The 24592-nt window shown below is 45.6% G+C and overlaps 1 pseudogene; it reads left to right on the forward strand.

Moving 5' to 3' along the window:
* Positions 1-24316, forward strand: part of LOC132820003 (sodium- and chloride-dependent neutral and basic amino acid transporter B(0+)-like) — a 61732-nt pseudogene extending 37416 nt beyond the window's left edge.
* The last annotated feature ends 276 nt before the right edge of the window (positions 24317-24592 follow it).

Raw genomic sequence — 24592 nt, forward strand, 5'->3', positions numbered from 1 at the left:
CTGATTTACAATCTATCTTACATGAATAGACTTATATACCTAGCCTCAACAGCACTCTGTGGTAAAAAGAATACCACTGCACTCTAAGAGCAAAAAGTCTTCCTCATCTCTGTCTTAAATATGTAACCTCTTGGTTCTCAGGAGATGCCTTCTGGTCCCAGACTCTAGCATAAGTGAAAACAGCCTCTATTCCTATATCTGATCAAGCACAATCGTTAACAATCATATACTTTTCAAAATAGATCGCCTCTTATTCCACGAAATTCAAAAGAGCTCAAGCCCAAACTACTCGAACACTCCTGAAAAGAAAATCTCTCCATATCCGAAATTAATCTCATGAACCTTCTTTGGACTGCCTCCAAAGCCAATATATTTTTTTTGAGGGGGAGATGATGACCTGATGATATAATCGCTGGATTGTTAACCCAGGTACTGCCTTAGGGATCCAGGCTCGAATCCCATCATGGCAAATGGTGCAATTTGAATCATAAAATCTCTGCAATGTGGAAGCGGGCCATTTGGCCCAACGAGTGCACACCAACTCTTTGATGAGCATCCTACCCAGACCCAGACCCAGACCCTATCCCCGTAATCATGCATTTCCCATGCCTAACCAGCCTAGCCTGCACATCCGTGGACATTATAGAGGAAATTAGCACGGCCAGTCCAACCAAGCTGCATAACTTTGGACTGTGGGAGGAAACTGGAGCACCTGGAGGAAACCCATACAGACATGGGGAGAATGTGCAAAATCCACACAGACAGCCACCTGAGGCTGGATTTGAACCCAGGTCCGTGGTGCTGTGAGGCAACATTGCTCACCACTGAATCACTGTGCTGTCCCGTTTTATTGAATTCAATAAAAATCTAGAATTAAGAGTCCAATTATGACCTTGAATCAATGTCAATGATTGAAAAAACCCCTCTGGTTTGCTAATGTCCTTCAGGGAAAGAAACTGCTATCCTTACCTGGTCTGGACAACATGTGACTCTGGACACATAGCAGTATGGTTGACTCTTAACTGCTCTCTGGGATGGGCGATAAATTCTACTGAGCCAGTGGCATCCTCATCCCATGGAGGAATAGAAACTGTTCCGAATATTCCAGCCATGGTCTCACTAGTGCCTTGAACATTTATAACAAAGCTTACCTATTTTTGTATTCTGTTTGCCTTGAAATAAAGGCCAACTATCCATTTTCCTTCCCTCATACCCATAAAATTTAAAGGCCAGGCTTTTCAGATTTATGCACAAGGAACCCCAAATCCTTCTGTGCTGCAGCTTTCTGCAGTCTTTTCAGTCAAATAATATTCAACTCCTCTATTCCTCCCGCCAAAGTGTATTACTCACATTTTTCCACTTTATATTCTACCTGGCTAGTTTTTGTTCTTTCACATAACCTATTGTATCTCTCAATAGAATCTTTGTGTCATCCTCACCAAATGCTCTCCCACCTATTTTTGTGATCTGGAAACTTGGTGATTGTATATTTACTTTCTTCATTTCAGTCATAATCGAGGCCCTAGCTCTAATCTCTGTCATACAGTTACAGGTTGCCATCCTGAAAATGTCCCCACTTTGGGCGGCACAGTGGCCCAGTGGTTAGCACTGCTACCTCACAATAATTCTGTGTTGTTTTGTATCTTGAGGACCACAATAGCACAGAATTACTGAGCTGAAACCAATTGCTGAGTTCTGTAGCCATGAAGATGGCCTCAACCACGATCTTGGTTACAAGTCGCACTACATGTGACCCCATTACACTGTTCTGTACCTGTAAGATCTTCCTTACTGTCCAGTTTTGACACCATCACCTTGATAACTTATTATGATCTCTCTACCTTATTTAATGTGTAGAGTTTTGGATTAGTACTTGTTACTTTGGTTAGACCCTCGGCGTGTGACTCTTATACCTACCATGTTATTCCAGTCATCTGGTTTGTCTCCAGAACTACCTTATTTTTAATATTTTGTAATTATCTCTCTTCCTTAATGAATCAGATTATAGATCATCCCTTCACCTGCTATTCAGCTGTTGACACTTTATTCACACCATCTGACACTCTTGATCACCTGCAGAGACATATTATTCAGTCTGTCAACACTCCACTCACACCACTTGTATGATATTTTGATCTCTCTGATTATAAACTCTGTGTCTGTGTGCTTCTCTTTACTTCACCTGACGAAGGGGCAGTGCTCTGAAAGCATTTGATTTCAAATAAACTTTTTGGACTATAATGTGGTGCCATGTGACTTCTGACCTTGTCCACCCAGGCCAACACTGGCAGCTCCATATGTTGTGGTTACAACTTCATTAAAAGCCCGTTAAGTATCCATACAAACACTGTCAGTCTAGAACAACCCTACAGTGTTACTTATATTGATCCCAGACATAGCAGGCAGGCAGGGGGAAGGAGTGTTCTTCCTGATGAGTAGGGATCTAAAGGTTCTACTGCATAGTGTGGTGTTGAGGTGGGATTTCTTCTTACCCCTGGATTGGTAAGATCAGGGCATGACATGACAACCTGGTCCGAGGTTGCCACCTGGATCAGTGCAATCTCAGCCATCTGGAGGAATACCCAGCAGTGAAAGAAGGAAGTCAATGATCTTCTCCACTTTGCTAGTAAGTGCGACCATGTTTGTTATCTCACCCTCACCGTAACTCTCTTGCTATATCCACCTTCCACTGAGTCTCATGCCCTACCAATCTCACTACAGCTTGCAATCTGTCCCCCTCCGCTCACTCACACCTACCCCAATCCCAGACACCATTAATCCTGCAGTCCCTCTGCACTGCTTGTTCACTCAGGATATCTCCCAGCTGCACCTACAGTAACAATTGGGACACGCCCTTTCATCTCCATTAATACCTGCCTCTGTCTCATTTCAGGAAGTAAGCAGCCCACAGTAGAGCAGAAAGACTCAAGCCAGGTGGTGGGCTGACCTTCATTCAGTTCCTAACCCCTTACGTGGTGTAAACACTAATGTTGACCACCCTGAGCAGCTGGTTGCCCATGTCTAAGCACATGGAATTGGTATCAGAGACTGCCCATGACTTACTGTGCCAGCACCCCATTACACCCTCCTTGATTTGACAGAGTCCTGTTGACAACCACAACAAGATTCCTTCCTTTGTGTCTGCACTAAATGGCAAGGAGCGACTGGAATAATATCCCTGGCTGAGGTAGCAAACACACAAAGGCAAAAGGCAAGGCAAGGGAGAGGTGTTGTGAGCATCCAGGCCAGCTCAGAATGAGTGAGAATTGGGACAGCAAGTGACCAGCCTGGAGATGCAGCCTGGGTTCATGCTCTTGGGTGTGCTGGCCGAGGCATTACAATGATAGTCACTGGGGCAGACTGTGGTGCAGTACTGAAGTGTAGAAATTTTCTGAGATGGTCCAGCAAGATATCAGAGAATGGCACATATCAGATCCAATACCATGAATGTAAAGTGTATGTGGCTGGCATCCTTGGAGTATTCTCTGAGACCTCAGTGCCTAATATTTAGGTCATCTGGAGCAGGTAACAAGCTGAATTCACGAGATCCTCACTCTAATCTCCAGGTCAAGTTTTCTCAATGTTGAGCTTGTTAGGTGAGTTTAAGATAGGAAGCTGAATATTAGTTAGGCGTGTTGTACCATTAGCTTGCTGCTTAATAGGGAATAATCCCATTAATTAGGAACTCATCACTGCTGAGTGACAGATTCAGCTCATTGCTTACTGAAAGAATCAAAAAAAATGGTCTTCCCGACATCAGAATTGCTACAGTTCTCATCCAATTCTCGAATAAACCTTGCCAAGCTCACATCATCCAGATCCCGACAAGATACTGCTGTCGATCTTCTATCAGCTCACCAATTCACTATCCATGGTCATACTGTACACCCAGCACAATGGGCTCTCAGGTTATTAAGGAGCCTCATGTGTGGTACTATCTCAAATGTTTGAGCTGATCCAATATAACTGGATTTCTTTAGGAATCCAGCAGCAACCACATGCTACAGCTGCAACATATCACCTAAGTGGTCATCTCTATTGCATTTAACACAATGGTGTATTTTATAAGTTTTAATTAATTACACTTATACCCCTGTTCTTTACATTGGAAACACCCAACTCTTTACCCTTCATTGGTTTCTATCAGTATTAAGCGTATCCCTAACAAGTGATTTGTAATAAGATTAGAGAAAATTAGCCTATTTTTGCTGTTGTTCACATGTTTCTATATTTAGGGTTTGTTATGAACTCTTCACTTTCATATTTTACAAGTCCTTAGCAGAAATAGACCCATTCAGCCCCTCAAGCCTGCTCCACCATCAATACAGTCATGATTGATCTGTTTGTGTTTCAAATTCTAAGTTACCTTCATCGCCCAAGAAGAACTCATTCCAGGAAAAGCTTATGTTTCCAATTTGTGCTGGGATGGACAGACCCTTGTTACTAAAATGAGAGAGAAAGATCAATCAGTTGGTGACAAGAATCAATTTCCTTATCCTGTTTGAAATCTGGAGCAATCCCTTCTCTGGGTTAACCTGTTCATCAGTGCCACCCTGTACAAGATGTACTTCAACAGTAAACAAGCTGCCCTAAAGACAGGACAGAGTGAGTGATGGTGTCTCTCTTCTTCCTTGTTGTTCACAGGGACAAACAGATTCATCAAGGACATTGAGATGATGATTGGGGAAAGGACTTGGCTCTTCTGGCTGTGGTGGAGAATGTGTTGGATTCTGATCTCTCCGTGTTTGCTGGTGGTAAGAAGCTGTTACACATTATTTTGATTTAAACTGAAAATACCCAATCTCTCATTCTGTTTCTGATTTAGTTTTGTATCTTATCCACATTCAGGCAGTCTTAATCTGGTCCTTGACAACATTTGCCCCACTAAGATATGGATCTGTTGAATACCCTGTCTGGTCAGGAGCACTGGGCTGGTGTATGACCATCTTCTGTATTATGTGGATCCCCATCATGGCTGTGGTGAGAGTAGTCCAAGCTGAGGGCCCCACCTTGTGGCAGGTGAGGGACGCTTTGAAATCTTTTAAAGATTAAGGAACACAGAACATAAAATTAGGTTTTGGATCATGATAGATGCAATGCAAAGCACATTGTTTCAAAATCAAAATGTCTTTTTGTTGTCCTTTCACTTATGCTCAGTTCAGTCCACCGTGATACCATCTTGGTTCAGGCACTAAAGCTGGAGTGGACTGGAAGTAGTATCTGTGAATGTTTGAATATACAACTAAAAGAAAGTGGATCGGTCAGCTCAGTTGGTTGGATGGGTGAGTTGGTGATGCTGAGTGATGCCAATCCCTGTACCAGCTGAGGTTACTGTGATGAACTCTCCTTCTGGAACTCTCCCCTTGATCCTCAGGTTAAACCACCATCAATCACCTCGCTCTCTGTTGAGAGAGCAGCCCTGTGATCTGATAGGACTATGGTTATTTCAATGTTACAAAAAAACATAATTTATCACATTTATGCAATTAAAACAAAGATAGGTTTTAAAATAATAAAAGAATTGCACTATTGGAACACATCACAAATATGAACATATCAGGGTGTTGCAGTACCTTGGAAAATGGAGGTCACCTTAATTTAACAAATATAAACAAAAGGTCCACTAAACTCTATATTTTGTATTTCAGTCATGGATCACAGATTGTTAGGTTGATTTCATTAAATTCTCAATCAATTCATACACTATTTATGCACCTTACAAAGTTGGAGTTTGGACTGTTTCAAAACGATCTCTCAGTTTCAGAATGGTGTCTTCTGCATTGCAGATCTTTACGTTTGTCTGGTTGTAATAACAAGTAGTGGCATTAGGTGGTGGGATTCAGTAGTTTTCGAATAAAGTCCACGTGGAACATTTCCTGGTTTCAGTACAGGTTTGTCAAGATCAATCTCACATTTTGTTTCTTCATGCTTTCAATGAGAGAAAAGGCAGGGAGACAGTGAGTTTTGAGGAAGGAATTCCAAAGTCCCGTAATTCAGCAACTGAGGGGCCATCTACTAATGGTCAAACTATTTAAACAGCAAGGGTTCAAAATGCTTGATTTAGACAACCCCACATGTCACAGAGATTTCCAGGAAAGGGTGAGCCAAGACCATGGAAAGATTTGGAAACAAGCAGGAGAATGTTAAACTTGAGTACTTACTGAAGCAGGAGCCAATATGAATTAGTGAGAAAGGAATGATCGATGATCAGGGCTTGATGTAATGAAGAGCACAGATTTGAATTATTAAGTTCACAGAGGGTCGGATTTGGGAGGTCAGCTGAGTTGTTACTTGAATAGGAGAAAGTGAGGACTGCAGATGCTGGAGGTCAGAGTCAAGAGTGTGGTGCTGGAAAAGCATAGCTGGTCAGGCAGCATCCAAGGAACAGAGAATTAATGTTTCAGGCTAAAGCCGTGAGGAAGGGCTTTAGCCAAAAATGTCGATTCTCCTGCTCCTTGGATGCTGCCTGACCTGCTGTGCTTTTCCAACATCAAACTCTTGATTTGCTATTTGAATAGCCAAGTGCCAATGGCATGACTGCATGGGTGTGGATTTTTGCAACAGAGGATTTCTGTAAGTACAGAGGAATCGAATCAGATGATGCAGGCAAAAATATATGGTTTTAGTGCTGTTATGAAAATGTTGTCAGAAGCTCATTTCAGCATCAAAAACAGATCAAAACAAATCGTCACAAGTAGGGTGATAAAGAAAGTTTATGGCGTACTTGCCGTTATTGCTCAGGGAACTGAGTACAAGAATCAGGAGGTCATGTTACAGCTTTATAAGACTTTGCTTAGGCTGCATGACGACTATTGCGTTTAATTCTAGTCGCCACATTACAAGAAGGATGTGGAGGCTTTGGAGAGGGTGTAGAAGAGGTTTACCAGGATGAGGCTTGGATTAGAGGGTATGAGCTCTAAGAAGAGGCTAGAAAAACTCAGGTTGTTTTCTCTGGAGCAGCTGATAGAAGCCTACAAAATTATGAGATGGATAGATAGGGTTGACAGTCAAAATCTTTTTCCCCCCCCCACAGTTCAAAAATACTAAGAGAAGCATTTAAGGTGAGAGGGCAAAAGTTCAAAGGAGATGTGAGGGGCAAGTTTTTTTACACAAAGAGTGGCAGGAGTCTGGAACAGGCTGCCGGGGTGGGGGTGGAGGCAGATATGATAAAGGCATTTAGGAACTTTTAATTAAAGACATGAATATGCAAGGAATGAAGGGATGTGAACCAATGGCAGGCAGAAGAAAATAGTTTAATTTTGCATCATGTTCGGTACAATATTGTGGACTGAAGGATTAGTGTCTGTACCGTACTGTTCGATATAAGACCAAAGTTATGGTTTGTCTGTCTCAACTACACAAAGTTCACAGAATCTGAGTTGTTATGGTGCAGAAAGAAGCCATTCAGCCCATCATGCCTGTACCAGCCCTCTGAATGTGCAGAAGGCCTTAGTATTATTCCCCCGGCTTTTTCCCATAACCCTGGACATTATTCCCATTTCAGTGATTATTCAGTGCTGTCTCTAGTACACCGAATGATTCTGCAATAAAAGATCAAAACAATGGCACTTTTAAAAGGAGGATGACAGACAAAGGCAGTGACCACAGGGTCAGAGAAAGACTGACCCTGCTGTCTGACACAGCAGTGAATCTGCACTATCACTGCTTTTGCTGTTTGAGTTCATGTATCTCTGGACATTAGAGTGCATTTAGGAAAATTTAACAAACAGTGAAATTCACAGCTGACCTTAGAGGAACCTGTGTGGGTGAGCTCACAGCACAGGAACAGACATGTGCATAGTTTGTACTTGTAATCTTGCTGTAAATTTACAGTAGTGAATAGATTGGGTTCTTTCTTAATTATATCTTTTATTGAGATCGGTCTCTTGATTAAATTTTAAAAATATAAACCATAGGTACTAAGTTAGCATGGAGCAGTGTTTTTTTTTAAGAGCAAAAAGATGGTGCTATTTTCTGGGTCTGTAGATTGTGAAGGAGCAACGATGACCTTTAGTTGAGTGAGGTGCTCTTCCTATCAGATGTGGGAGTTTAGGGAGCATTTCCATGTTACTGATGGTTACTTCTGCAGGAAGTGTCTTTGATTGTGAATCCTATCAGATCGCATGGTTAGAGGCAATAAGGAATTTACAAGAGCTAGGGAATATGACGGGTGGCAGTTATAGGAAGCGAGAAAAGCCGCAGAAACATTCAGGTAGATGGGTTAACTCCAGGAAAATTAGGATGGGTAGGCAGGTAGTACAGGAGTCTTCTGTGGCTGTCCCCATCTCACACAAGTATGCTGTTTTGGAAAATGTAGGGGGTGATGGACTTTCCGGGGAATGTAGCACGAACAGCCAAATTTCTGGTCCGGAGGCTGGTTCTCAATGTAATGAGGGGTACGTCAGGTTCCAAGAGATCAATTGTGAGAGGGAACTTTCTAGTCAGAGGCATAGACAGACACTTCTGGGGCCAACAGTGAAAAGTCAGAATGGTGTGTTGCCAGGATCAAGGATATGTTGGAGAGAGTGCCGAATGTTCTCAAGGGGGAGAGGGACCAGCAGGAGGTCATTGTACACTTTGGAACTAATGATATAGGAAGGGAAAAGGATGAGATTCTAAAGGGACAATATAGACGCTTAGTCAGGAATTCAAGAGGAGGTTCTCTAGGGTAGCAATATGTGGAATAACCCTGGTACTACAAGCTAATGAGGGTATGAATAGAAGGAAAGAGCAGATGAATGTGTGGCTGAGGAGATAGTGCAGGGGAGAAGGGTTTACATTAATGGATCAATGAAATCTCTTCTGGGGTAGAAGTGACCTCCACAAGAAGGATGGATTGCACCTGAATTGGAAGGGGATGAATATACTGGCAGGGAAAATTGCTTGAGCTGCTCAGGAGGATTTAAACTAGTAAGGTGGGGGGGGGGGGAATAGTGGGACCCAGGGAAATAGTGAAGAAAAAGATCAATTTGAGATTGGTTGGGAAAGGTAACTAGTTAAAGCAGGCAAGAACAAAGCAGAAACCAACTACAGGTTGGACTGATAAATTAAACTGTAATTATTTCAATTCAAGAGAGCTAACAGGTGTTAGGCCGGAACCTCGGGGTTCCAGTCTTTGCGAGTTCTTTGGAAGGAGAGACCGCACCAGCTTCTTTAGTTTGGAGCAGAGCACCGTTTATTTTACAGAATCAAAACTGGCGAACTGTACAATGAATTCTACAGCATGCAATTCATTGGAGAAGGCGTTCTAACCCTTCTGCTCAAATTCGCCCCAGTTATACCCCTCGCTGGCCAGTGTTCCCGGTCAGATGTCCACGTCTGGCCTTCCTGTTGGCTACTCGTTCCCGGGCAAAGCGTTCCGCTCTCTGGTTGGATGGTTTGAGCTGTCTGTCTGTTTGCCTCGGAGCGGGCAGTCCCGTAGACATTGTGGGGCCACTGGTCCCGCTTATTTAATTAGTGGTTTACCAGAAACAATAGTTCATTACGATTTAAGTGAGTAGTTTCGATGGTTCAATTGACACCTCAAATAATCCAATTAACAATGTCTACCAGTTACAAATTCCAGAGGTGCAATTAACAGGCTGTCTATCAGCTAGCCTCTGATCAGATTAGGAGGCCAGCAGTTTCCAGTTCAGTGATCATGATAGTTTAACCATTTCAGGCCCGGTATTAGAAGCACTTGTTACAGTTATAGTTTTTACCCTCCCTAGATCTAGTGTGCCCACCCCACTTGTACAACTACCCCAACACTCCCTCCCTTGGCCTCTATTGAGGCCACACCACCCCATGCCGTAAGAAACGCAACACCACGAGGCGACCGGGGTCTGGTGTGCCGGCAGACGCCCCCACAGACGTCCCTTTGTTGTATCCGAGCACGTTGTCTTTACCAGAATCACCGGTTCTAGGGAGACAGTCATGTTGGGATGAAGGGTGCCCTACGCAACACGCCGCAACACAATTTACAAATAGACAATTAAAACTACATGCAAATCTAAGTTAATAGATAAAACAACTCCGGCAGGCTTCTGCGGAAATGACAAAAGCACAGAATTAATCAAGCATGGCAAAAAACATGGCAAAAAGACAAATAGAGCACTGTACGCGAGTACATAACAGTCGCAAAAGATTTGGAGTGGAGGAATTAAAATAAGTAAGGTGTCCGCAGAACGCAAGTCTGTAGTCCAAAGAACACCCAAGTGTAAACATGTTCTGTAAATTGTGAAACGGAATAGGATTAGCACACTACCAGCAGCTAGGTACCTGCTAGCGAGTGGAAACCCAGTGAGAAACTGTACTGTGCCCCGGTGTTCCCGCAGATCAGAATGCTCCACAGGCCAGCAGCTCAGTCCAGACGTCCGACACGGAAGACAGAGGCCAGAGATCTTATTAAATCATGACGAACGTGGGCCACCAGTTCCGATGTCAATGCGCGACTGTGCCTGTCTTAGGTTGTCCCTCGCCCGAGGGATCGTACCCGTCATTGGCTAACCAGTCGTACTGCATTGAATTGTAGATACCGACATCCGTTTCACCGCCGTCAAGAACGGACACAGGCAGTGGCAACCGGCTCAATAGTGTGTTCTGTGGCCCTCGAGACCAGCTGAAGCCAACCGGGAGTACTGGAGATTATGTAAAAATCGCTTGTGTGAACAGCAGTGTTTCGAGTCCCGGGCCCACAGTACATCTCAACCTCCCACTGTATGAAAGGATCAATTCACATATCCCCAGGTCAATGGGCAAAATAAGTAGGGACTCCTTGGACAACCAGACCACATTCATTGTTTATAAAGGAGAAAAGTTAGTACTGAGTAGCATCAAGAGCAGAACCGTAGCGCACCACCGTGGGCGACGCGATCGGATGAACTCGAAAGAAAGCCATTGAGACCGCTGGCATGCACCGGAGAGATAGTATTTAGTACGCCTGCACCCGTAGCCCATTCAGAGGTGGTAGTGCATCATTGGAGAGAATAACCGCCAGATCCCCACTCGCCTGGCTTCCCATCGGGAGGTGTGAGTCACTTAATGCAACCGGCCGCACGGAAAACCGGCTCCACGGTTCATGAATGGAAGTCACCTTACAGCATGTACTCCATATGTCCCTCCCCGTTTGTAGGAGATCACACGCAGGCTGTCGTGTACTCAGAGTTGGTGGCGGCGCAGGCATCTGTTGAGGAGTGCAGAGCCCAGCGTATGGGGGGTTCGGTTGAAAAGTAATGATACCACATTACATTTAAACCAGGGAGATGGGGCTGCAGAAATGTGGTGAAAAGAGTCCTGCCATCCCCAGGGTGGCATTTGGTGAAATCAGCCAGAAAACATCCTACTAGTATGGGAAAGAAAAGCATTGTATTTAACAACCGCCATTAGCACATTCCTGTGAAGGCGGAGCCATTGGGTGAGCTGATCTCGAAAAGCTCCTTGCTATTAGACTCAACGGACATCACCATGCCAGTACTCCTGGATGTGAAGTCTTTAGTCATCTAGTAAAAGAAAGAGGGGGCCAGTGCGAAATGTCCAATGCATTCACTAAGACTGCCCCCCACCCAGTTGTGCAACAGAACTGGAGAAACCAGACATCAATCAGGGCAATGGTAAAAAAGTGAAGGTAGGCTTAACCCCTAACCTTTCTCATAGCTCATGGACCTGTACGAAGCCGTCACCTAAAAAACAGAGTGACCCCAGTGTGAGGTAAAAGGAATGGTCCCGTCTAAAAGGAAGAAATAGTACCTTGTACAAAGGAGGCCAGAGCAGTTTGTGAACTCCAATCAGAGAGAAAAAAGGTCCCTGACCACGGGCTGCCACAAAAGGCAATTGAAACAGGGGGAAATAGACCATCCTGTAGGGGAATTGTTCCTCTTATTTTAAAGAGTCAGAAAAAGTTGAAAAAATGCAAGTACCCCACTGATTCAGTGTTGGGAGAGGTAACTGCGGAAAAGCAGTCACGCAAAAGATATCAAGTAGCAGCATTTCTTAATCAGGAAAAGTTAAAAAGCAAACGTGCGCAGGCTGTGGAAGACATTCAGTAGGATAGGCTGCTGTCAAGTGGGAAATAGCACTATACAGGGCAGATAAATTTCGGGACAATGATGAAAATGCAAGATAGTACGAGTCTCGGTTATAACTTGCTGTGCATCTGCACTAGCAGCTGCAGGCGCAAAAACGTCGTCATGCACATTAAATAACCAATGTTGAAGAGTAAAAATATCCGGCCTAGAGCTCTATCGAAAAAATAGGGTGACCCCCTAGAGGGGTAAAAGGATTGACAACAGTTAAAAGGGGAGAAATAGTACACCGTATAGGGGAAGGCAAACTCTGTCTACTGTCACCACAGGTGATTAAAACAGATTGTCATATGCGCAGGTTACTTCCTTAGGAGGCAAACCGAAAAACAGGAGGAATATAAAGTAGGTAATCACTTCAGATGAGCTGGACATGGGTGAATGCACCACGCATCGCGCAGGAACTGTAACAACTGCAGCGTGTACACTATGTAAATGACAAACCAGAAAGTTGTCGGGTGTGAGATCACGAACATACAGGGTCGGCTCTGCTGCAGTATGGGTGACCCGTGGCAACAGGACAATAGAGCAGCTAAATTTCCACTGTGTGGTTACGAAAAACATGGCGCAGGGGGCCCCCTAATTTCCCAGGGTGCGCAGCATAACTCGCACGTAGGGGAGAACCCCGAGCTGTTCGTAAATATTGTTGAGAGGTAATTTAAAAACACAAAGGCAACTCAGAAAGCATGGGTAACATCAGCAAAAAAGGGACCTGCGTATCGCTGAAGCTCCTCTTCAGGCGAATTGTTCCCTGCTCTTCCCAGATATTCATGTACGTCCTGCCCGTGTTTTAGCCTGAGGGTCCCCCATGCATCCAGGGAGAGGGTGGTGGGGAAGCTATCTGGTGGGGACCGCCATATAAGATTTCAGAAAAGGTCAAACGAGGCCGTCTCGTCTGTCCGTGGTCCTAAATTATCTCATGGCAGGTTTCTCTCTCAAAAGTTGCTATGTGACCAGGGGACCTAATTCTCCTCCCCCACACTAGTGGCGAGGAGAGGCGCTTGGACGGTTGGCCTAGTGGCAACGGCCCCCTTTAGCGGGCTACACCCTCCCTCACGACCCGCAATAATCTCCCCCTCGTCCAGCTGGGAGGTGATGTCAAGAGGGGATTCGAACTCATTACCCTAGGTGGGTTCCCCAGGGCAAAGGTTGAAGACAAATTTAGACAAAATGCACGTAAAACATCAACCACGAGCACAATCTTACTTTTACGACTACCCGCCTGCTCGCAGCGGAATCCATGGTGAACAAGGTGGATCACTCAGGACAAGGGTCAGTGAAGAAGTTAGAGAGCCAAAAGCATTCCCAAAATACCAGCAAAGATATCACAGAACAGACCCCGTTCGGTGTTGACGGACAACGACCCTATCACTACGCAGAGACGTGGGGCAAAGCAGGGCTCTGTTACGCCCCCTCATTTCCCACGTCCTTGTCGGGCTCAGTCTCCTGAATTGAATTCAGGGCAACGTTTGGCCTCCCTGACCTGGGGCAATGGGGGAAATGGTGCCAGTTATTGTCATCCTCCCTTCAGACCCTGCACCCAAGTTTTCCATATGTTACCGCAGTCAGGGGCCCACCAGCGGTTGTGAACGGACTTACTGCCTTGGGCAACTCTCACATGCGTTGCCCCATGTGTTTTCAGCCCGTTCAGTATAAGGGATGATGATGATTATGGAGAGGGGGCCTTTGTCACGGGGACCCTGGTGAGTAATGTAAAACTCTGGGCAATTATGAGATTTGCGGTGGGACGAAATTGGACTGTTTGCCTGAGGGGACTTGTCCCCCTGAACGAGATACAGAACAAGAGGTGCAAGTATAATCCTTGTGTATGCAAGAATCTGTGTGTGTGAAGGGCCGTGTGGTATAGCCAAAAGAGAGTGCGCAGGTGCTGCGGGCATATCGGACGTCGTATCTGTGTGAAACAGAGAGTGAGAGCCACAAGGGGCTGCTCAGCTAGCAGGGAGGTTAACACTGTTCTAGCTCGAAATCATCTGATTGTTAGTGAGTGGATGTGTGAGTGTTGTCAGCTAGAGCTTGCACCCCCCTTTTTGACTGTGATATTTATGGATGTGTAACATGATCTTCTCAGGGAAGCTTCTGGTATCCTTGTAGCTTATTTAACGTGATAAAAGCCAGAGAATGAAGGGTAATTCAGATGAGTAAGAGTAAAAAATACGTAAGTTGAGATGCATGTAACATCCCATTGAATACTCCCGTAAGAAGGGTATGAATAGAGTGTCCTCATCCGCAGAGGATGTCAGCTCCTATGTGCAGAGACGAAGAGTGGAATACTGAGGGCGCGCAGAACACAAGTCCCTTCCCAGTTCAGGGGCAACCAATTGTACCGAATCTGCCCCCCACAATTTCACCACAAATCTGCGCGACTCACTGTTAATGCTGCCGCTTGGCTGCCCGTGAGTATCCCCGGGTAAGCCGTCCGGGCTTGGTGAATCAAGTGAAGTTTACTAGCGGGTGAAAAGCAGTGTTTCCCCGAACTGCACTCCGATGTGGGGCTAGGTCGCCGGAAAAACACATGTTTTTTGTTTAAATCGTGACGAGGAGTATAGAGAATGATAGAATTTCACAAGAGAGTTTGCTGCATCAACATCCAGCAATCACATGCGGATTACCAATGCAGCGACTGAGTTCCAGAAGGTGGAATATTTCAGGTGAAGTGCAGCTGAAATGGAAAAAGGGAAGTTTGAGGTCATGCTCTGCAGGAAATAGGAAGTATTACCTGGTAGAGGAATACAGTCCGTTGCCTACCGGCCAGAGAAAGAGGAGTAATCATTTAGTTCGGGCACATGGTGAATGACACGGGTAACGAGTTGTGAGTACAATCTATACAGGTCAGGACAGAAATCCTTTGTGTAGCACTGTCCTCTGTGTAGGGCAAAGTTTGTAGGTAGTAGGAGGCCTTAAGAGTTACCCAGGGAAAAGAATCATAAAAGAACCTGGTGACCCTGCCGTTTTCAGCGCGAATCTGCGCCTTGCAGAAGGTATGAACAGGTGAATTGGAAACAACTACTCGCAGTTGAAGAGACTGAAGGATATGGGCAAGAGCTGAGCTTCGATCCCTATGCTGCAGACAAAAGTTGCTGCAACGTGTGCATTGCTAGGCTATTCAGACTTGGCAGTCAGTCAGGGACAAATGGGTGAGAACAGAGCATGGCCACCGTGACCGCCTAAGATACAGACAAGTAGGTATAAAATCAAATCTAGCGGTCAGAATCTGGTAGCAGGAAAGCGTAGCGACCCAGACGTCCCAAGCCCGGTAAAAGGGTCTATTGTAGGAACATGAAAGAAAGTGTAAAGATAAGCATAACGTATTGACAAGAAGAATAACTGCACAAACCCCCCAGGATCTCACCCTCGTCCTCTGAGGAGGTAGTGTCAGGCGGGGAGGTGAGCTCACACCCCCCTGCACAAGTTCGCCCTGGAGGTGGGCTCCCGTGACTATTAGAGTGTCGTTTTATGCTGCGAGGGGGTGTACCCCCGTCGGGGCTTGTGAACTCTGCGGGGCAGCAACAGGGGCGGCGGACAGTAGGGGAATGGTAAGGACGAGGCCAAAGCTCTCTACCCCTGTGGGAGGCGATTGTATGTATGGCGCTTTCAAGCACAGGTGAAGGCAAAAACGCTCCGGACACTGTAGGTGCAGCGGAAAGGCAAAAGAAAACGCGGCCAGGTCTGTGACAGAGAAAAAATGACAGGCAGGCGTGAGCACCTGCAGTGCAACAGCAGGGTCCGGAACCTTCAGATTTAAAGTGACTGTGGCCCCGTTTATTCTTCGGAGGTCATGTAACAAATCCTGGTAGCAAACCTCAGGGAGCGTAATACTGGGAAAAGGGGATGAGACGCAGAGTACAGCAGCAGAAGCACAGTGAGTGAAAAGCTTTTGATGGAGAGATGAGGCCAGAAGATGAGTTACTGTGACCTGGTAGAAAACCTCAGGGAGTATAAGACCTCAAAAAGGGAATGAGACTCGGAGACCAGCGGAATCTCAGGCCTGCGGACACCAGTTGAATTCAATGCTTCAAGAAGATGAGTGAAAGATAGAAAATGATGATAGAAACGACCTCAGATCCGACAGAGAACATCGAGTGGAAATAAAGGGTGAGCGGGGGTGTAGGATGGGGCACTACATACGGCAATAGAAGTCGGAATGAGATTTCAATGGGACAATTTGATACTGGCTGGCAGTTACAGGCTCCATGATCTAATTATCAAAGAATGTAGCTTCAGACAGGCAGCCCTGCTGTTGCTAGCTGCACCCCGCATGGCTGTGAATAACCGTTTGGGGACTGGAACTGGCAGTGTCTGTTGCAGCAATGGCACTACCCTCCCTAGCCCCAGCCTTTAGGAGGAGGACGAATAATAGTACGAAATAAGTGCGCATATACTCGTAAAAAGACGAAAAGAGCGCGCATGTGATTGTAATGAAAAGATGAATGAGCGCGCATAACTCTTTAGCGTAAGGGAAAATCTGTGGATCTGAGAGAAAGGATAAAATGGGTGTGTAAGATAGGTCAGTAAAAATTGGAGGACATAGGCGGAAAGATGAATGAGTGCCCCCATCTCGTCATTAAAGAATCTGTGAGCATGAGAGTGGAAAAAATGGCTTAAGCACCCATGTCGGCGGACAAAAATGAGTGACTGGTCGCGAGAAAAAAGAGATGAATGAGCTAGGCCAAACGCTTTACTGTCTGCTGAGTCGCAGGTCCCGGTTGGAGACCTGAGATCTGCGGCCTCCGGGAAAAAAGGAGGAATAGGCAAAAACAAGTGGGCTGGGGGATGTCAGAGCCTAATGCCGGCTTCGATAATGCCGGGCAAACAGCCGTCGCATGAAAACCACTTTAAAAGGGGGGAGTAGTAGTGGCCACTGTGCCACCGTATGGTAATGCTGCACTGCGCATGTTGTTGGTCGGTATTTTCTATTTAAAAGTAAAAAGGGTACAACCTGTCGAATAAGATGTAGTTAGAAGCATGATTCATGTCATCATCATGATAATTTAAGAAGACCTTCCCATCGGATTATCCCATGGACCAGGACAATCGCGCCTGAGTGTCCCTCCGATGTAGTGGTGGCTTAGTAGTCGACCTGTTAGGGTCGCAGACCCCTAAAAACGGGTAGCACCTCCCAGAGCGAGCAATCCCGCCAAGAGTGAGCATTCGCGCCAAAACTAAACGGACCCCGCCCAACCTGAGCATTCGCGCCAAAACTGAGCAAACCCGCCAAAAGTAAGTTGACCCGCCAGAACTAAGCTGAACCCGAGACACCCCGGGATTTACCGTCTTAGGACGGCACAACCGTAGTGGTCCGACAATGAAATGCTCCACCATCCCTTACTCTGTCACCTCTCTGTACCCGTCTCTACCTTTCCAAGTAAAAAAGAAATTAAAAAATGATCGTGGGGCAGTACACAATGTTGGGAGGACAGAAGTGGGCGGCACGGTGGCACAGTGGTTAGCACTGCTGCCTCACAGCGCCTGTAGACCCGGGTTCAATTCCGACTCAGGCGACTGACTGTGTGGAGTTTGCACGTTCTCCCGTGTCTGCGTGGGTTTCCTCCGGGTGCTCCGGTTTCCTCCCACAGTCACAAAGATGTGCGGGTCAGGTGAATTGGCCAAGCTAAATTGCCCGTAGTGTTAGGTAAGGGGTAAATGTATATGGGTGGGTTGCGCTTCGGCGGGTCGGTGTGGACTTGTTGGGCCGAAGGGCCTGTTTCCACAGTAAGTCTAATCTAATCTAAAGTCATCAATCCTAAAAATCAATGTGAGCGTACAGAAAAAAAAAATCACAGCCCGTTAAATCCAGGGAACGAAACTCACATACTCACAGAGCTGCAGATCTGCTCTTGTTTGCTGGACAGCTTTCCACGCTCTCTCTGTCTCAGAGGCTGCCGGTGCAGGTCCGCTGCACCCCGAGGCCTCGCTGCAGACGCGGTCTAGCAGGTCCAGACGTGGGAGTAAGTGTTCCTGCAACACTCCCGTTCGCCACGTCCGTCAAAATCACAGCACTCACTCTTTCTCTCTCACTGGGCCGGCCCCACACTGGTTGTCACCCGCATACATGCCAAGCCACGCATACTGTCGGTGTCTCTGTATCCCCGTCTCAGCCTGTCGCAGTCCCCTGCCCTCTGTCTTAGTAATATGCTCCGAGGCGTTACAGCCTCGGCGGTCCGAGATCAGGTCCCCCATGTCGGATCTCCCCTGATGGGAACCGTGGTAAAAAACAGAGCGTCTTTCAAAGCCTGACCTTCGCGTGGCAGATCTCTGCTCTTAACAACCGGTCTAAGGCAGACGTCTGTGCGGATAACCCTGTTCAGAAGATGAGATCCGATCTCTGTCCCCCCGGGGTTCGTCTGGTGTTCACAGCAAGTGTGTGCGGCAATATTTGTCAGTCGCAAGTGCTTACTAACGTGGATCCAGGTAGTCAAGTACGGTCAGCGCTGCAATAGTTAATCTCAGGGATGCGCTCGGCTCCGCAAGCCACGCGAATTAATTAGACAACAGGGCGCGCTCAGCTCTGAAAGCCACGCGAAATAATCAAACAACAGGGGCGCGCTCAGCTCCGAAAGCCACGCGAAATCAAACAACAGGGGCGCGCTCAGCTCCGAAAGCCACGCAAAAGTCAAACCAGTACTAGTTAAAAGGTTAGTGGTAGCTGACCAGTCAGGATTCTGCGATGCTGCTGCCAAACTGATCAGTTTTTTGGGTTGGTGAGGGTCAGAGAGCAGACAAGAAACTAACTAAAGAAATTTAACTACTGGAAGCCTTAGGTTTAACAGGCGCTTCCTCACCTTAGAAGGTTTCGGCCGAAGATTGTCTGCCCCCTGATCCGCCAACGTGGCCAACTTGCCGTGGTCTCTTTCCCTTCCCGCGTCAGGCTCACCAGATGTTAGGCCGGAACCTCGGGGTTCCAGTCTTTGCGAGTTCTTTGGAAGGAGAGACCGCACCAGCTTCTTTAGTTTGGAGCAGAGCACCGTTTATTTTACAGAATCAAAACTGGCAAACTGTACAACGAATTCTACAGCATGCAATTCGTTGGAGAAGGCGTTCTAACCCTTCTGCTCAAATTCGCCCCAGTTATACACCTCGCTGGCCAGTGTTCCCGGTCAGGTGTCCACGTCTGGCCTTCCTGTTGGCTACTCGTTCCCGGGCAAAGCGTTCCGCTCTCTGGTTGGATGGTTTGAGCTGTCTGTCCGTTTGCCTCGGAGCGGGCAGTCCCGTAGACATTGTGGGGCCACTGGTCCCACTTATTTAATTAATGGTTTACCAGAAACAATAGTTCATTACCATTTAAGTGAGTAGTTTCGATGGTCCAATTGACACCTCAAATAATCCAATTAACAATGTCTACCAGTTACAAATTCCAGAGGTACAATTAACAGGCTGTCTATCAGCTAGCCTCTGATCAGATTAGGAGGCCAGCAGTTTCCAGTTCAGTGATCATGATAGTTTAACTATTTCAGGCCCGGTATTAGAAGCACTTGTTACAGTTATAGTTTTTACCCTCCCTAGATCTAGTGTGCCCACCCCACTAGTACAACTACCCCAACACTGGGAAGGCATGGTTAGGAATATCGGACTGGGATGTCATTGCAATTACAGAGATGTGGCTCAGAGATGGACAGGATTGGCAGCTTAATATTCCAGGATACAAATCCTATAGGAAGGATAGAAAGGGGGGCAAGAGAGGAGGGGGAGTGGCATTTTTGATAAAGGATAGCATAACTGCTCTACTGAGGCAGGATTTTCCTGGGAGTACATCCAGGGACGTTATTTGGGAGGAATTGAGAAATAAGAAACGGATGATCACCTTATTGGGATTGTATTATAAACCCCACCAATAGTCAGTGGGAAATTAAGAAACAAATTTGTAAGGAGATCTCAGCTATCTGTAAGAATAATAGAGTTGGTATGGTAGGGGATTTTAACTTAGACTGGGACTGCCATCGTATCAAGGGTTTTGATGGAGAGGAATTTGTTAAGTGTGCTGAAAAAAATCTTCTGATTCAGTATGTGGATGTACTGACTGGAGAGGTGCAAAACTTGACTTACTCTTGGGAAATAAGGCAGGGCAGGTGACTGAGGTGTCAGTGGGGGAGCACTTTGGGGCCAGCGACCATAATTCTATTCGTTTTAAAATAGTGATAGAAAAGAATAGACTGAATCTAAAAGTTGAAGTTCAAAATTGGAGAAAGGCCAATTTTGATGGTATTAGGCAAGAACTTTCAAAAGCTGATCGCGGGCAGATGTTTGCAGGTAAAGGTACAGCTGGAAAATGGGAAGTCTTCAGAAACGAGATAATGAGAATCCAGAAATAGTATATTCCCGTTAGGGTGAAAAGAAAGGTTGGTAGGTATAGGGAATGTTGATGACTACAGATGTTAAGGTTTTGGTTATGAAGAAGAAGAAAGCATATGTCAGGTATTGACAGCAGAGTTCGAAGGAATCCTTAGAGTATAGAGGCAGTAGGAGTATACTTAAGATGGAAATCAGAAGGGCAAAAAGGGACATGAGATAGCAATGGCAAATAGGTTTAAGAAAAATCCAAAGGGATTTTATAAATACATTGAGGACAAAAGTGTAACTAGGGAGAGAATAGAGCCCCTCAATGATCAGCAAGGAGGCCTGTGTGTGGAGCTGCAGGAGATGGGGAAGATACTAAACAAGTATTTTACATCAGTGTTTACTGTGAAGAAGGACATGGAAGATATAGAATGTAGGGAAATAGATGGTGACATCTTGAAAAATGTCCATATTGAAGAAGAGGTGGTACTGGATGTCTTGAAATGCATAAAAGTGGATAAATTCCCAGGATCTAATCAAGTCTACCTAAGAACTCTGTGGGAAGCTAGAGAAATGATTGCTGAGATATTTGTATCATCGATAGTCACAGGTGAGGTGCTGGAAGACTGGAGGTTGGCTAACGTGGTGCCACTATTTAAGAAAGGTGGTAAGGACAAGCCACGGAGCGATATTTCAGAGAGCCTGACATCGGTGGTGGGCAAGTTGTTGGAGGGAATCCTGAGGGACAGGATTTATATGTATTTGGAAAGGCAAGTACTGATTAGGGATAATTATAATGGCTTTGTGTGTGGGAAATCATGTCTCACAAACTTGATTGAGTTTTTTTGAAGAAGCAACAAAGCAGATTGATGAGGGCAGAGCGGTGGACGTGATCTATATGGACTTCAATAATGTGTTCAACAAGGTTCCTCATGGAATACTAATTAGCAAGGTTAGATCTCGTGGAATACAGGGAGAAATAGCTATTTGGATATGGAACTGGCTCAAAGGTAGAAGACAGAGGGTGGTGATGGAGAGTTGCTTTTCAGACTGGAGGCCTGTGACCAATGGTGTGCCACAAGGATCGGTGCATTTTGTCATTTATGTTTTGGTAAGGCAAATCAGAGCAGGACTTGTACACTTGTTGGGAAGGTCGTGGGGGTAGTGGAGGTGGGGGGGGGGGGTGTTGTGGTTTGCTGAACAAAGAGACCTTGAGGTACAGGTTCATAGTTCCTTGGACGTGGAGTCACAATTAGATAGGATAGTGAAGATGGTGTCTTGAATGCTTTCCTTTATTGGTCACAGCATTGAAATAGGAGTTGGGAGGCCATGTTGTGGCTGCCCAGGACATTAGTTAGGCCACTTTTGGAATATCATATGCAATTCTGGTTTCCCTCCTTATGGAAGGATGTTGTGAAACTTGAAAGGGTTCAGAAAAAAATTACTATGATGTTGCCAGGGTTGGAGGATTGAGTTTCAGGGAGAGGCTGAATAGGCTGGGGCTGTTTTCCCTGGAGCGTTGGAGGCTGAAGGGTGACCTTCTCGAGATTTATAAAATCATGAGGGGCTTGGATAGGGTAAATAGACAAGGTCTTTTCCCTGGAGTGGGAGAGTCCAGAACTAGACAGCACAGGTTTAGGGTGAGAGGGGAAAAATTTAAAAGGGATGTAAGGGGTAACTTTTTCATGCGGAGGGTAATCCGTATTTTGAATGAGCTGCCAGAGGAAGTGGCAGAGGCTGGTACAATTGCAACATTTAAAAGGCATCTGGATGTGTCTATGATGAGGAAGGGTTTTGAGGGAAATGGGCCAAATGCCGGCAAATGGGACTAGATTAGGTTGGGATATCTGACCAGCATGGACGATTGGACTGAAGGGTCTGTTTCTGTGCTGTACATCTCTATGACTCTATTTGCTACTTTTGCAAATCAATCAAAACATCAAGGTCTAAACAGCACAGATTTAATGAGATTGAGCTAATTGTTCCTGTTTGCTCTGCCCAGACCTCTCATTATTTTGTGAACTTTAGTGAAATCCCCCTCAGCCTCTTCCTCTCCATGGTGTGAAATTCCACATTCTCTAATCAAAACCTGGCAGTTAATTGTCAATCAGCATTAGTGGGTGCATTCTCCACGGCAACATCTCTGCCAATCAGAATTCATTTAGCAACTAATCAATAGTCTCCTTTCAGATGGCAGAATTTACTTTTCACCTTGAATTGGTTGGGATTCTTGCAAAATGTCCCAATAAATGCAGGACAAAAGGATTTGAAAAATGTGTCTTTTCTCAACAATACATCTAAAGGATTATTTGATAAACTATTCTGTAATCCTTATCATTAATGCTAGTCAGTCTACATCATTTGCTTCTCTGCAAGTATTTCTAATGTAAACAGTGTTCGGTTTTCGGGTTTTGCCCAATTCACCAAGAATTTCTGTTTTTCTTAATTCAGCTTACACTGTGGTATCTCTTCCCAATGAAAAGCTGCTGTGTGACATCTTTACAGGATACTAAACCCCTAATGCAATGGTTAGGAGGTTGGTCTTTGAGGTTGTTGTAAACAGCAAGTTCTTACAGTCCTGCGCTAGTAGGCAGGAGGGCCCATACAGTCTCCTCGTTTGCCATCCCATGCTTGTGTCTGGCCTACAACATTATAAGGTGTACGCAAAGCCTAGAGCATCAGTTAATATTCCCCTGCAATTGTGGGTTTGCGTGGTAAGGGGAGAACAGGAAGGCTCAGAAAAGGAGATGGCTGACTCTCTCAATGAGACCAGCTCAACGTCCCAGCCTATCCAGATATTCATTGCATTCCTGACCTTGCTGTCGAGTCTCCCTACTCTCCCTGGACCTTCGCTCCCATTTCCTGTCATGTGACCTCACTACTGGCTCCCCCTGTGGAACTCCAGCACTTTGATTCTGGAGGTTGCTTCTGGTGCCAGCAGTGACCATTACTCCCTGTGGCACTGCTGGTCAGTCAGATTGGCAGGCAGTTTTGTTCAAGGAAAATGCACAAAATGGAGGATAAAAATCCCATATCCAACCATTTGATGCTCTGAGCAGCTTGAAGTGACTCTGGCACAGCCATAACCTGTACGGATATATTCCCCACCAAGTCTTCGGGTTGTCGGACAGAAAACCTTGCTATCCGAAAAATCCTGGTCATTGTCTTTATAATTTGTAGGTTAATTGACTGGCTACTGGTGCTCATGTTTCCCGTCTCCCACCTTAAGTGAATCCATGCTTCTCCATAGCACTGTGGCTTAAACCACACCAGGCCTTGTTCATCTGCCAGCCCTGTCCTTGTTGATCACTATGAGACGCTAATCCAACATCACACTTTTAAAATTTTCACCCCTGTATCATTGAGCAAATCCTCTCTCTCGTACCCTCCTCCAACTGTGTGAACCATCAAAATACCTGCACTCCTACAATTCTGACATTTGTTGCAACACTCACCATTTCACTCACTCTCCCATTGGTAACTGTGCATTCAGCAGGGTTAACCTTAAACATTGGAATTGCCTCCCTAAACCTCTTCATCTCACCATGTCTCTGACCTTTAACATTTAATGAATTGCACTAAGGTCATTGCATCAAACTGATTGTCTGTGAAAAGTCCGTTTCTTTCCGTGTGTCTCACTGCCAGTGCACAACAGGATCAATTGAAGTGTCTGGATGAGAGGATAATCTTTGTCATGAAATATTGTTTGCTATAGTGTGAATCATCAGGTGTCGGAATAATCTGATTGGAAACCAGATTTCTTTTCCACTTAACAGTGGGTGAAAATCCAACAGAAATGATCAAACATTTTACATTTCCATTCACAGAAAATATCTGCTGCTTGCACATCAGCTCCTGATTGGGGTCCCTACTTGGAACAACACAGAGGGGAAAGATACAGGAAGAAGCCTGACTCTACAGAAGACCCAAACTGTGTGCACCTTCTGGTCATTCCTGAGAAGTAACAACGCAAAGGAAAATTCCTGTTCAATTGGTAAACATTGGTCCTGAAATTCCACAGCCATTCTGGAGTACAATCAGTGTCACTTCATTGAGTGCTCCCTTGATCAGTCAGCACCTCAGCCAAGACCCAGGGATAAGATTTGCTGAAGTTTCCTGTGCCCACTGTAAACATGGGCATCAATTTGGGGCAGGATGGGGCTGGTGAGAATTACTGAGCATTCAAGTTCCTGCATCATGAGTGTTCAGTCATGTTCCTCCCTGCGTCCTGGTGATAATAC

Source organism: Hemiscyllium ocellatum, chromosome 11 (genome assembly GCF_020745735.1).
Source record: "Hemiscyllium ocellatum isolate sHemOce1 chromosome 11, sHemOce1.pat.X.cur, whole genome shotgun sequence".
NCBI classification, from domain to species: Eukaryota; Metazoa; Chordata; class Chondrichthyes; order Orectolobiformes; family Hemiscylliidae; genus Hemiscyllium; species Hemiscyllium ocellatum.